The sequence below is a fragment of the Arachis duranensis genome, chromosome 6, assembly GCF_000817695.3.
Source record: "Arachis duranensis cultivar V14167 chromosome 6, aradu.V14167.gnm2.J7QH, whole genome shotgun sequence".
Lineage (NCBI taxonomy): Eukaryota > Viridiplantae > Streptophyta > Magnoliopsida > Fabales > Fabaceae > Arachis > Arachis duranensis.
In genome coordinates this window covers 102,945,487-102,958,514 of record NC_029777.3, presented here as the reverse complement: position 1 = coordinate 102,958,514, position 13,028 = coordinate 102,945,487, and the positions used below count along the sequence as shown (strand labels likewise).

Genomic DNA, 13,028 nt, shown 5'->3' with positions numbered 1-13,028 from the left:
ATAAATATATAGATATTAAAGTATGAGTGGGTTTATGTTGTTATCAACTTATCATCATTGTCATGAACTCGTCATCATAAAGAGAATATGGACAAAATAATGAGGCATTGATGGATTTGATGATGCTGATTTAAAAAGAAAAAATGGATAGAGATGAGTGACGAGGATTTGGATTTAGGAGTGTGTGAGAATGAGAGTGAAATGAGTTGTGTTGCGTGCCAAACCTGTTTGAAATCCATCCATAATCAAAATAATGAGAAAAAAATTCTCTGGCCTTGTTGAGAATATTTAATAGCATATATGCTGGAAAGTCAAAATATTAATAATTAGTACACATTTTTTATTTTCTAGTACATAATTTTACTTTTAACGTTATAAATAGAAATAAATAGTTCTAACTTTTACCATCCAATAATAGATTGTTAATTTTTTTTTTTTCAGAATCATACAATGACTCTTTCATTTTATGGTGGCTACTACTTTCGCTGCCGCGATCATCAATCTCATCATGTTCGTTACTAAATACAGCAATCACATGTGCATAGGTTAATTCGAGAAAGGGACAACTAATGAGTAATAAAGACACCAAATTATAAAAGGTATGGTTATATATTTTATGCTGACTTTGATAGTGTCACGTAGTGAAAATATAAAATTATAATTTCATTTTAGCCTAAATTAAGTAGTAGTTATAATTAAAGCCAGTAAATAATATAGAAGAATGTTAAGAAACTAATATTCATAATTAATTAGCTGATTTTGGAAATTGAGAGTTTCACCTCTTTGTCTATTGAGATGTTGCATAATTGTTTGGGGAAGAGATATGTTTCCGGATGGCATTGCTTTTAATCGAGTTTTTATTTATTTTTCTTTTTTTTTTTAGTTGTGTATGGTATTTTCTAATCCAACATATTAAAAATTAATCTGTTACGAATCTAAATTCTATTTAAAGGTCTATACAAAATTAGATTCAATCTCAACACTTGTTTAAATGGACAAATGATCTGATTACTTAAGTTGGTTATTTCTTTTCTACTTGCACCTCACCGTGTGCGCATGTGGTTGGTTGGGCCTTTTGGGCCCCTTTCATTTATAATTTTGGACTACAGTTGTACAGCTTTCCAATGGGCCAAAAAGAGCCCATTTTAGAGTAAGTGCCGCATCAGTTCAGTCGTCATCCAAACCCTACCTAAGAGCTAAGAAAAAAAAAAATTCACCCAAACCCTACCTTTTTGAATCTTCTTTCTCTTCCTATATATACCATGGCATCCATAAATTCTTCAACAGAGGTTAGGGTTTTCCTCAGGCGCAGTTGAGTTTCTCTCTGTTAGTTCAATTTTGATATTTATTCTTTTCTTCTTTTAGTGATTTTTATGGGGCTGGAGTTTGGCTCTTTGGCTTCTATAATCTCGTGCTTTAGAGATGAATGCAGCTCCCTATAAAAAATCCCAATCAGCCTCTTCTTCACCCACGATACCTACGAATATTCAATCGATCTAGCGTATCACTTTTGGTGTAAGGTTGATACATGCTTTAATTTGGATGATTTTAAGAAATAATTGAAAATATTTAATTATCGAGTAGTAATTCAGGCAGCCTCCTTGACACTATTAAATGACAAGAGGGGCGTTAAACTGCTCGTAAATTAAATCCTTTTGCTCTTCAGACTTGCTGAGATTTTCTCTGAAGCTGGTCTAGTAAGCTCAAGTATATTATTTAATTATTTATTAGTTAATTTTTTTATTATTATTTTTAAATAAGCTTCCGTGGTTTTCCCCTTTTTTTTTGGTTGATTTTGTATTAGTTTTTTTGTCCACGCAACTTAGGTTTGTCTGCTAACTTGTGGTTTGAAAAATTAAATTAAGTAATGTCAGTTAATGGTTTGTATTTTAAAATTTCTTGATAAATTATAATACGTTAAAGGAATGGTGCAGAGAATGAGAGGAGGAATCAGTGGTAATTTGAAGGGTCAACAGTGTGCTTGGAAACGACAAGTGTGATAGAACTGAATTGAAAATTTTGAGTTAATTCAATTCAGAAGAATTAGTTTATAAAAAATTAGAATTGAGCCGCTCGAGTGAAACTGACAAGTGAACAACGTCATAAGAAGATGTTGAAAATCTAGAAGGAGATGTAGAGAGAAGGAATGAATTTTGAAACTTAAATTTGAAAAAAATTGTCTTCCTTTTCCATGCTGTTTAACACTCTCTCCGTTTAGATGTAGAGGATGGCTTGTTTCTCCTTTTGATGTTAAGTTATTAACAATGTTATTAAATTGCTACAAGAGTTTAGTGTTGTGATAAACACAAAGGATATGGATGTTCATTAATACCATGGGTGAATTCATATTTATGTTACCAAATTCATATTTATGTTACCAAAGAGAGAATTTATATTCAATGAAGGTTGAAAATTTGAATTCCATACATGTATAAATAGGAGATATGATACAAGACTAAGATACATAACAATAACAATCAATAAAATTTATAAAATTTATGTTTTCCGACCTTTGAAAATGTGAACCTTGAATTTGTATAAATAGAGAAATGATCTTAGGCTTTAAGCAGAAACATAAGCAAGTAATAAAAAAACATATTCCCTCTTTATGTTACAATTAAATACTCTTCTCCTTATATTTCTACTACAATTCTTTCTCTTCTTTTATTTTATAAGTATTTTAAATTCTATTTTCTATTACTCTTTACATATAATATTAATAACAATATTAATCATCTTTATTATATTGAGATAGTAACAATAAACAAATGCAATTCTCTCTCTTTTTGTTTTTAATACTTCTTTTTATCTTTGTATATATATACACAATACAACATATAATATTATTATATATATATAAATATTATTAAGCTAATTATTTTAATACTAGAGTCTTCTATTTATACATCTTTATTTTATATCTTTTATTTATTTTACAACACGTTATCAGCACGAGACTCTGATCAAACTTTTAGGAAGACTCAGGTAACAATTTTTCATTATGTCGAAACTCTCTCATCTTGAATTCAATGCTCTTGATATATCTGGAAATAATTATTTATCATGGATATTAGATGCTGAAATCCATCTTGATTCAATGGATCTTGGAGATACCATTAAGGCTGAAAATAATGCATCCCAGAAGGATAAAGCCAAAGCCATGAAAAGCTCCAAATCACGTGCCCGCGTCAAGTACATGCATGCGTCGCTCCTCACTGGTTTTCTCCTTCAATTCTTGTGCTGCAGAAATTCCATCAAATCCAACTGAATGCTACCTAAAATAAACAGAATTGCACAAGACTTAAAGTAGCATCCATAGTGGCTAAAAGATAATTAATTCTTGATTAAACTGAATAATTTAAGTGCAAATTCACTAGGAAAAGACAAGAAAGATTCTCACGCATCACAACACCAAACTTGAATTATTGCTTGTCCTCAAGCAACCAAAATAATACAGGCTTAGGATGTGAATTTGCATGAGAATGAGAGTTCAATTAAGCTCAAATCTATTCTTAAAATGGGGTTTATTCATTGTAATTTTTAACAGTTTTGGCATCTCACTCTCCTTTGAATCAGAGGAATGTCAGTGTCTTTCGGAATTAGAATCCGGATCATATTATGAATCTCTGATCTTTATACAAAGAAAGGAATATCGGGCAGAATAAATCAACCGAGGAGAAGTGTTTCCGTTGTGGTGGAAAGGGCCATTGGTCGCGTACCTGTCGTACCGTAAGGCACCTAGTCGATCTTTATCAAGCATCTTTGAAAAAAGACGACAAAGGAAAGGAGACAAATTTCGTTTCAAATGATGTTGCTGAAAACTCTACCACTCATTATGATGTATCTGATTTCTTTGAGGACCCTGAAGGAAATATTGGTCATCTGATCAATGATGGAATAGTTTAATATATGGGATTGTGAAGTATATATGTAAATAAATAATGTAAAGAACTTATTGTTAAGTTTTATTTTCTATGTATTTAAGTTTCAAATGTGATGTACATAAATAATGAAATATTAATATGAATTTTAAAATTATTAAATGTGTCAAATTTTAAAATAAAATTTCAGTATATGACATTATTTTATGTACAGTGTTTTTTTTAGGAAAATAATTTTGATCAAGTATTCAATTTAACTGTGCATACTACTCATTTTATTATTTTTTGTTTTTGAAGAGAATGGCAAGGATATGTAATGAAGATGTATGCCTTGCGGATAGTGCAAGTTCGCACACTATTCTCAAAAGTGATATATATTTTACCCATCTTGTGCCAAAAGAGGAATATGTTAATACTATTATTGGCTCAGGCAATGTGATAGAAGGCTCCGGAAGAGCTATAATTTTGTTTCCTGGAGGAACAAAATTTATAATAAACAATGCACTATTATCTACCAAGTCTCTGAGAAACTTGTTGAGTTTCAAAGATATTCGCCGAAATGGATATCATATTGAGACGATGAATAAGGGAAATCATGAGTATTTATGTATCACAACTCATGATTCAAATAAGAAAGTTATATTAGAAAAATTACCCTCACTTTCATTTGGGTTGTATTATACCAAGATTAGTGCAATCGAATCACATGCCATTGTAAACCAGAAGTTTACTAGCTCAAATGAGTTCATAACTTGGCACGACCGATTGGGTCATCCGGAAACAACCATGATGAGGAGAATTATTGAAAACTCTCATGGACAATAACTAAAGAACCAGAAGATTCTTAAAACTAGTGAATTTTGTTGTGCAGCATGTTCTCAGGGAAAGTTAATTTTAAAGTCATCACCAGTAAAGATTGGATTTGAGTCCCCTGAATTCCTAGAAAGGATTCAAGGTGATATATGTGGACCTATTCATCCACCATGTGGATCTTTTAGATATTTTATGGTCCTGATAGACGCATCTTCGAGATGGTCACATGTGTGCTTATTATCTTCTCACAACCTGGCGTTTGCGACTCATCAATTCTCTCCTATACAATTAGCTTTTGGCCAGCAGCCAAATGTTTCCCATTTAAGAATATTTGGGTGTGCGATATATGTTCCCATTGCACCACCTAATCGCACCAAAATGGGACCCCAAAGAAAATTGGGAATATATGTTGGATATGATTCTCCCTCTATAGTGAGGTATCTTGAGATACAAACTGGAGATGTATTTAAAGCTCGGTTTGCGGATTGTCATTTTGATGAATCAAAATTTCCAACATTAGGGGGAGAGAGTAAGCTTCCTGAAAAGGAACTTAATTGGAATGCATCATCATTGATGCATTTAGATCCTCGATCAGGGCAATGTGAACTGGAAGTTCAAAAGATTATACATTTGCAAAGAGTAGCAAATGAATTGCCTGATACATTTTCTGATACAAAGAGGATTACCAAATCTTATATACCAGCGGAAAATACCCCCATTCGAATTTATGTCCCAGTAAGACAAGTAGCCACTGAAGCAAATTCACGCCAGAAGCGTGGCAGGCCTGTCGGTTCCAAAGACAAAAATCCTCGAAAGAGAAAAGAGGTAAATAATATTCCTGTTGAAAAAGACATAGTAGAGACACCTGCAGTTGTCCAAAATTCGGATGTAGTTTTAATGCCAGAAGACGTTCAGGTACCTGAAAATTGTGAAAATGACGAGATCTCGATAAATTATGTCTTTACAGGAGAGAAATGGGACCGAAATAAGACAATTGTCAATGAAATATTTACGTATAATGTGGCATTAAATATCATGCATGAAAATAAGGATCTTGAGCCAAGATCAGTTGAAGAATGTCGACAAAAAAATGATTGGCCAAAATGGGAAGCAGTCATGAAGGCTGAATTAGACTCACTTGCAAAACGTGAAGTCTTTAGACCTGTAGTCCGTACACCTGCAGATATAAAACCTGTTGGATACAAATGGGTATTTGTGAGAAAACGAAATGAGAAAAATGAAGTTGTGCGCTATAAAGCCCGACTTGTGGCACAAGGTTTTCACAAAGGCCCGGTATAGATTATGAAGAAACGTATTCCCCTGTAGTGGATGCGATAACATTGCGTTATTTGGTCAGTTTATCTGCATATCATAAACTGCATATGCATTTAATGGATGTGGTAACAGCCTATTTATACGGCTCATTAGATCGGGATATCTATATAAAAGTCCCTGAAGGACTAAAGATATCTAAACCATCCAAGGAATATTCGCAAGGGTTATACTCAGTCAAATTGCAAAGATCTTTATATGGTCTAAAGCAATCTGGACGAATGTGGTATAATCGTCTTACTGAGTATCTGGCCAAAACGGTTTCAAGAATGATGATATATGCCCGTGTGTTTTCATAAAGAAAATTGCATCTGGATTCATTGTAATTGCTGTGTACGTTGATGATTTAAATATCATTGGGACTCCTGAGGAAATTCCAACAATTATAAAAACTCTGAAAGAAGAGTTTGAGATGAAAGATCTTGGAAGGACTAAATTTTGTCTCGGCCTGCAGATCGAGCATACAAAAAATGGGATATTTATTCATCAAGCGACATACACAGAGAAGATCTTGAAAAGATTTTATATGGATAAGTCACATCCTTTGAGTACCCCAATGATCGTAAGATCTTTGGATGTGGAAAAGGATCAATTCCGTCCTAAAGAAGAGAATGAAGATATACTTGGTCCTGAAGTACCATATCTTAGTGTTATTGGAGCGCTAATGTATCTTGCTAATAATACGCGACCTAACATATCATTTGCTGTGAATTTACTAGCAAGATATAGTTCCTCTCCAACTAAAAGACATTGGAGTGGAATCAAACAGATCTTTCGATATCTTCATGGAACGGTTGATATGGGATTGTTTTATCCCTATGGATCCAAGTCACAATTATTTGGCTATGCAGATGCTGAATATCTGTCTGATCTACATAAAGGGAGATCTCAAACAAGATACCTATTCACATATGGTGGTACAGCTATATCATGGAGGTCCACGAAACAGACGATAGCAGCAACCTCCTCTAATCGTGCTGAAATACTAGTGATTCACGAAGCTAGTCGCGAGTGTTTTTGGTTGAGGAGTCTGATTCAATATATTAAGTTATCATGTGGACTGATTGATCATAAGATAGCTCCAACTGTCCTGTTTGAAGATAATACAGCATGCATTGCTCAGCTTAAAAGCGGATACATCAAAGGTGATAGAATAAATCATATTTCTCCCAAATTCTTCTTCACTCATGATCTTCAAAATCAATGGATAATTGATATCCAACAGATCCGCTCAAGTGATAATCTGACAGATTTATTTACAAAGTCACTCCCAAAATCTTCCTTTGAAAGATTGGTACATGAGATTGGGATGCGCCGATTTCGAGACATCAACTGATGTTGACAAGAGGGGGAGACTGTACTCTTTTTTCCTTGGTCAGGTTTTTTTCCATTGGATTTTTCTTGACAAGATTTTTAATGAGGCAGTCCCTATCACTAAAGGATGTTGTACTCTTTTTCCTTCACTAAGGTTTTTTTCCACTGGATTTTTCTTTAGTAAGGTTTTAACGAGGTAATAATCCTAAATGGTCATTCAAGGGGGAGTGTTGTGATAAACACAAAGGATATAGATGTTCATTAATATCATGGGTGAATTCGTATTTATGTTACCAAGAGAGAATTTATATTCAATGAAGGTTGAAAATTTGAATTCCATACATGTATAAATAGGAGGTATGATACGAGACTAAGATACATAACAATAACAATCAATAAAATTTCATCTCTCCTTTTATTCTCTACAAATGGTGTTTCCCTCTCTCTTTCTTTTACTACTTATAAATATATGAATAATTTCTATTGAACTAATTATATTAATACTAGAGTCTTCTATTTACACATCTTTATTTTATATTTAGTATATCTTTTATTTATTTTACAACATTTAGCAAATTTTTGGGAATATTGGGTTAGCCAGATTGTCAAAAAATGCGTTCATTAATTATTAAGGGGGCTATTTTTTTAGTTATAGAAATTTAAAATGTGTTATGCTCAATTATGGAAAAATTATGTGTTTTTTACGAACATAGAGATATTTTTTTTAATTGAAATTCACAAAACGGAATACCTTGGAAAGGGTGTAAAGCTAAGTAAATAGCAAGGTTGCGAGAACCGGACCGGTCAATAAACTGGTGAGGTTACTGGTTTAATGGTTTACTGGTTCGATCAGGGTTCAACTGGAGTTCAACCGGTTTAATTAAATATTAAATAAAATTATTAAAAAACTTAAAAAATCATGAAGGCAGCAAACATATTCAAAATCATGAGTAAATAACCTCAGAAAATCAAAATAAAAAATCATGAAGCAGCAAAATAAATCAAAATCATTAAATCAAGCAGCCAAAATAAATCGAAATCATTAAATCAAGCAGGCAGCAAATAATTCGAAATCACAAAATCAAGAAGGCAACAAAATAAATCGAAATCAGTAAATCAAGCAGGCAGTAAATAAATCAAAATCAGTAAAAAATCAAGCACAGAACTCATAATCAGAACTCAGAAGACAGCAAGTTCAAGCATAGAACTCATAATTATAACTCAGAAGGTAGCAAGTTCAAGCACAGAACTCATAATCAGAAGGCAGCAAGTTCAGAGAGAGGCGAGATCAGAAAATCAAAATCAATAAGCATAGAACTCATAAATAATAATCAAAATTCAGAAGGAAGCAAGTTCAAGCATAGAGCAGGCGAGCTCATAAATCATAATCAGAACCCAGAAGCCCAGAAGGCAGCAAATAAATCAAGAAGACAAGAACAGAGTCTTGGCGGCGAGCGAGGATGCGGTGTCGGCGACAGCGAATGAGGAGGCGGGCTCGGCAAGCTCGGCGACGAGGAGGCGGGCTCAGCGAGAAGCAGAACGCGGTGGTGGTCGCGGCTGCTGTGGATGGCTGTGGGTTCTGGAATCTAGAGCTTGGTGGCAATGGTGGGTGAATGGCTGAATGCACTTGGAAAGGGGAAAGGGTAAACTGATTAGGGTTAGTGGGTTGCTGCACTGGGTTACGCGTTACGCCTTTCTCTCTTTTTTTTTTAAAGCCAAAATGACCTTGTTTGGCATCTTAGGTTGCAAACCATAAAACCGCCAAAAAACCGGACAGTTCTCCCGATTTATCGGTTAATCTCCGGTTTAACCAGTTTTTCACCGATTCTTTGCCAGTCAGTTTTCGACGTTATCCGGACCGGTTAGGTGACTGGTTCTCAGTTATTCTGGTTGAACTGGCCAGTCCGGTTCGATTTTCAGAACCATGGTAAATAGCTTCTGCCCCAAGAACGAAGGACTGTATCGGTAAGAGGTGTGAATCCGCCTATCCTATAAATTTCTTAAGTGTTCGAGTTCATTTGTGGCATAAAACAACTCGAAGCACATGGGTCTAGGTTGTCAAAAAATGCATTTATTTGGGTTCAAGGATAGATCTAAATTCTCGTGTAGATGTTATGTCGACTTTTTTTGTTGTAGCTATTATTATCAGGGAAATTTACCTAAATAAAATGATTAGGAGAAATCTTTACTCAAATGTAACAATTGCAATTCCTCTACTTGCGTGTCTTGATTCATTATTAGGTAAATCGTGGTAAGTTATCACGTTTTACTTTTTACACATAAATCGTGGCAGGTAAGCACGGTTTACGAATGAGACAAAATGAGTATTACTTTTTACACATAAACTGTTGCAAGTAAGCACGGTTTACGAATGAGACAAAATGAGTATAAACCGCGGAAAGTAAGCACGGATTATGCATGAATAACGTGGGTATAAACGGTGCTAGATTTTTACTGTTCATGAGTAGTGAGTGTGATCATAAAACCCCCTAAGTTACCACGGTTTACGCGTGGAGTAATATAAATACAAAATTCACGTATCACATGGACTAAACTTATTTATTTACGTAAAGTTTGTTTATGAGCTCAGCAAACTTGTTTGTATTTTATTATTTTAATACGATTTGAATTGTATTAGTATATTTTTATAAATTTTAATCAATTTAATCTTATTTAAATAATTAGTTTTTTAAATTATAAAATTTGTAAGTAAGTTTATTTAAATTTAAAAAATTTTAAAATAATAAAAGTATGTTTATTTAAAATATTAAAATTTTAAATTTTAAATAAACTTACTTATATTAATTTTAAATTTTATTTAAAATAATACAAATATATTTATTTAAATTTAAAAATTAAAATAATGAGAGTACATTTATTTAAAAAATTTTAATTTAAAAATAATATAAGTGTATTTATTTGTTAGTTAAAAATTAATAACCGTTATTTTTTTAAAAAAATCGAATAAATATAATTAATCATATGAATACAATAATACGAATACATACAATTTTATAAATGATTAATTTAAATTATACCTATTTAAAAATTATATCTATTTAAATTTTAAATTACAAACTAATATAAATTTTATAATTTAAAAATCTAATTATTTAAATAAAATTAAATTGATTAAAAATAAAAATATACCAATACAATTTAAATCGTATTAAAATGTAAACAAGTTTGTTGAGTCCATAAACAAACTTTATGTAAATAAATTAGTTTAGTTAATGTGATAGGTGAATTTTGTGCAAACTTTATGAAAACACAATAAAAATAAATAAATCCTAAAAAATAACATGATTTTTTTTAGAATTATTTTTTTTATATTTTATAATAGAAATAAAAAATCTGATTAACATTGAGCTAGTCTAACATTTTAGATAATTTTGTTTTTTAGTGTAATTCGAATTGCATCCCTTATAATTCGAATAAGTGTAATTCGAACTACCTTGGGTCAACCTACATGCATAATTCGAATCAGGTAGATTCAAATTACGTACGAATTTTAGCTGTATATTTCGAATTGATCAACTTTGAATTACTGTTGATTTGTAATTCGAATTAGTTTGATTCAAATTACATAAAAACACGCTTCTAGTTGATCCATGTTACATTTTTTACTTTGGTTGAATCATGTAATTTCTCCTCTCCATTCTGGTTTAATAGTGTGATTTGCCCTTATTATTTAAAAAACTCTCTTCCTCACTTGCCACTGTAAAATACTTCTCTTCAACAGCTTGAATCTCACTCATATGTATAGAATTTTTCTCTTCATAAACCATGGCAAGTAACAAAGATTTTTGCATTTACATATCCCTTCATAAACCGTGGGAAGTAATAAGATTTTATGATCAAAGTTCTCTCTTTATAAACCGTGCTTAGTTATCAAGGTTTATGCTCATCTTGGTCACTTTATAAATCGTGGTTACCTGTCACGGTTTATGTGTAAAAACTAAAACGTGATAAGTTATTACGGTTTACATAATAATGAATTAAAACACACAAATAAAAGAATTACAATTATTGTATTTGAATAAAGATTTCTCCCAACTATTTTATTTAAGAAAATTGTCCTTATTATTATTATAAGACTTGGTTTATTCACTATTCAAATTTGATTGCCATAACTTAATACCATTATACCAAGTTGTTTATCCGTCAATTATTAAACTGATAAAAAAAATGGAGAACCCAAATAAATAGATATGTATATATTATTTTGAGGGTTATTTGAAACATTTTGAGCTTGAACGTGAGATTTAAATTCTTTTGTATAGCAGTATTTAATTTGTTGATGTCGAACTACTGCCTGTTCGAGTGCTTAAATTAACAATAGTATTAAGAAGGCTTTTTAGTATCTAAAAGGTGTAAGTGTGTTTATAATAGAGAGTTGATAAATTACTTTTATTAGAATAGTTCCATCTTTCGTAATAGATAATCGTTAGGATTTATCTTTTAGGAAGATAGAGATAGTAAAAGAGATTTGGGGTGTATGTATGTGTGTGTGCGCGCGCGTGTGTGGGTAATTCACCTAAACAAATGGAATAAAATACAAGAATTAATTAGGGGTGTGCATGGGTCGGGTGAAACCGAGTTTGATGTGATTCAGATCCGGCCCGAAATACGTACCGGGCATATTTATTAGACCCGAATTCGGCTCTAAACCCGATGAAACCTATACATTTTCGAGCCACAATTATTCCGGATAAAAATCGGGTAAAAACCGGACCGTTAACATTACATTACCTTGATATCTTTTTATGAGCTAGCATGTGAAAATATCCAAATTTTCAAGACTACAACTATTATTTGACATGGTAAAATTCAATTAGAAAAACATAACAAGAACCAACTCTTTTCTAAAATTAAAGCATAAACATAATCAATACGAATATTGTATAATAATACCAAATATTTAAATCAATACAATAACACAATATTATACATTAGTCTAAAATCTTATGCATTTTAAACATAAGACATTAATTTATAGTCTTATAATAACTAATAACACAAAATATTAAGGTTTACAATACTTAAATTTCACATAAGAATAGTCATCATCTATCACTAGTAACGCAAAATATTAATTGTGTATGATGACCAGGTCACCGCACCGAGTTCGGACGACCAGAGCCATGGCCCGGACCCGATTCAAAATAATGACCGGGTCTATTTTTGAGACCCTTACCCGACATTAAACCCGATAAAATCACACCAAATTAGCCCTTAAAATGTTCAGGGTCAGGTCGGGTCTTCGGGCCTTGCTGAGCCATGCACACCCCTAGGATTAACCACCAAAAATTCCTCCAAATTGTTCAAACGCGAACAAAAATGCACCCAAATTCTACTATTGACAAAAATGCCTATAAATAATTCAAAAATACAATAACAATACCCAAAAATAAATATATGTTTTCAAAAAATGTCTTAGAGATTGAATTTTGATGTGATTTTTTACAAGCATAATTAAAAAATGAGATATTATTATTCTTAAAATTTGGTAATTCTTTTTAAGTATATTTTTTTGTGATTTTTTAAAAGTATTATTAGTTGTCAATAAAAAATTACAAAAAAATATATACTCAACGAAAAATCACCAAATTTTAAGGATAATGATATCTCATTTTTTTAATCATGCTTGCAAAAAATTGTATCAAAATTTAATCCCTAATATATTTT

At 31.9% G+C, this 13,028-nt stretch overlaps 1 non-coding gene across 1 annotated transcript; it reads left to right on the top strand.

Moving 5' to 3' along the window:
* The first annotated feature begins 1,590 nt into the window (after window positions 1–1,590).
* On the top strand, window positions 1,591–1,714 carry LOC127739988 (small nucleolar RNA snoR77). The gene has a single exon (XR_008000729.1). It is a non-coding gene; the product is annotated as a small nucleolar RNA snoR77 (small nucleolar RNA).
* Window positions 1,715–13,028: the final 11,314 nt, after the last annotated feature.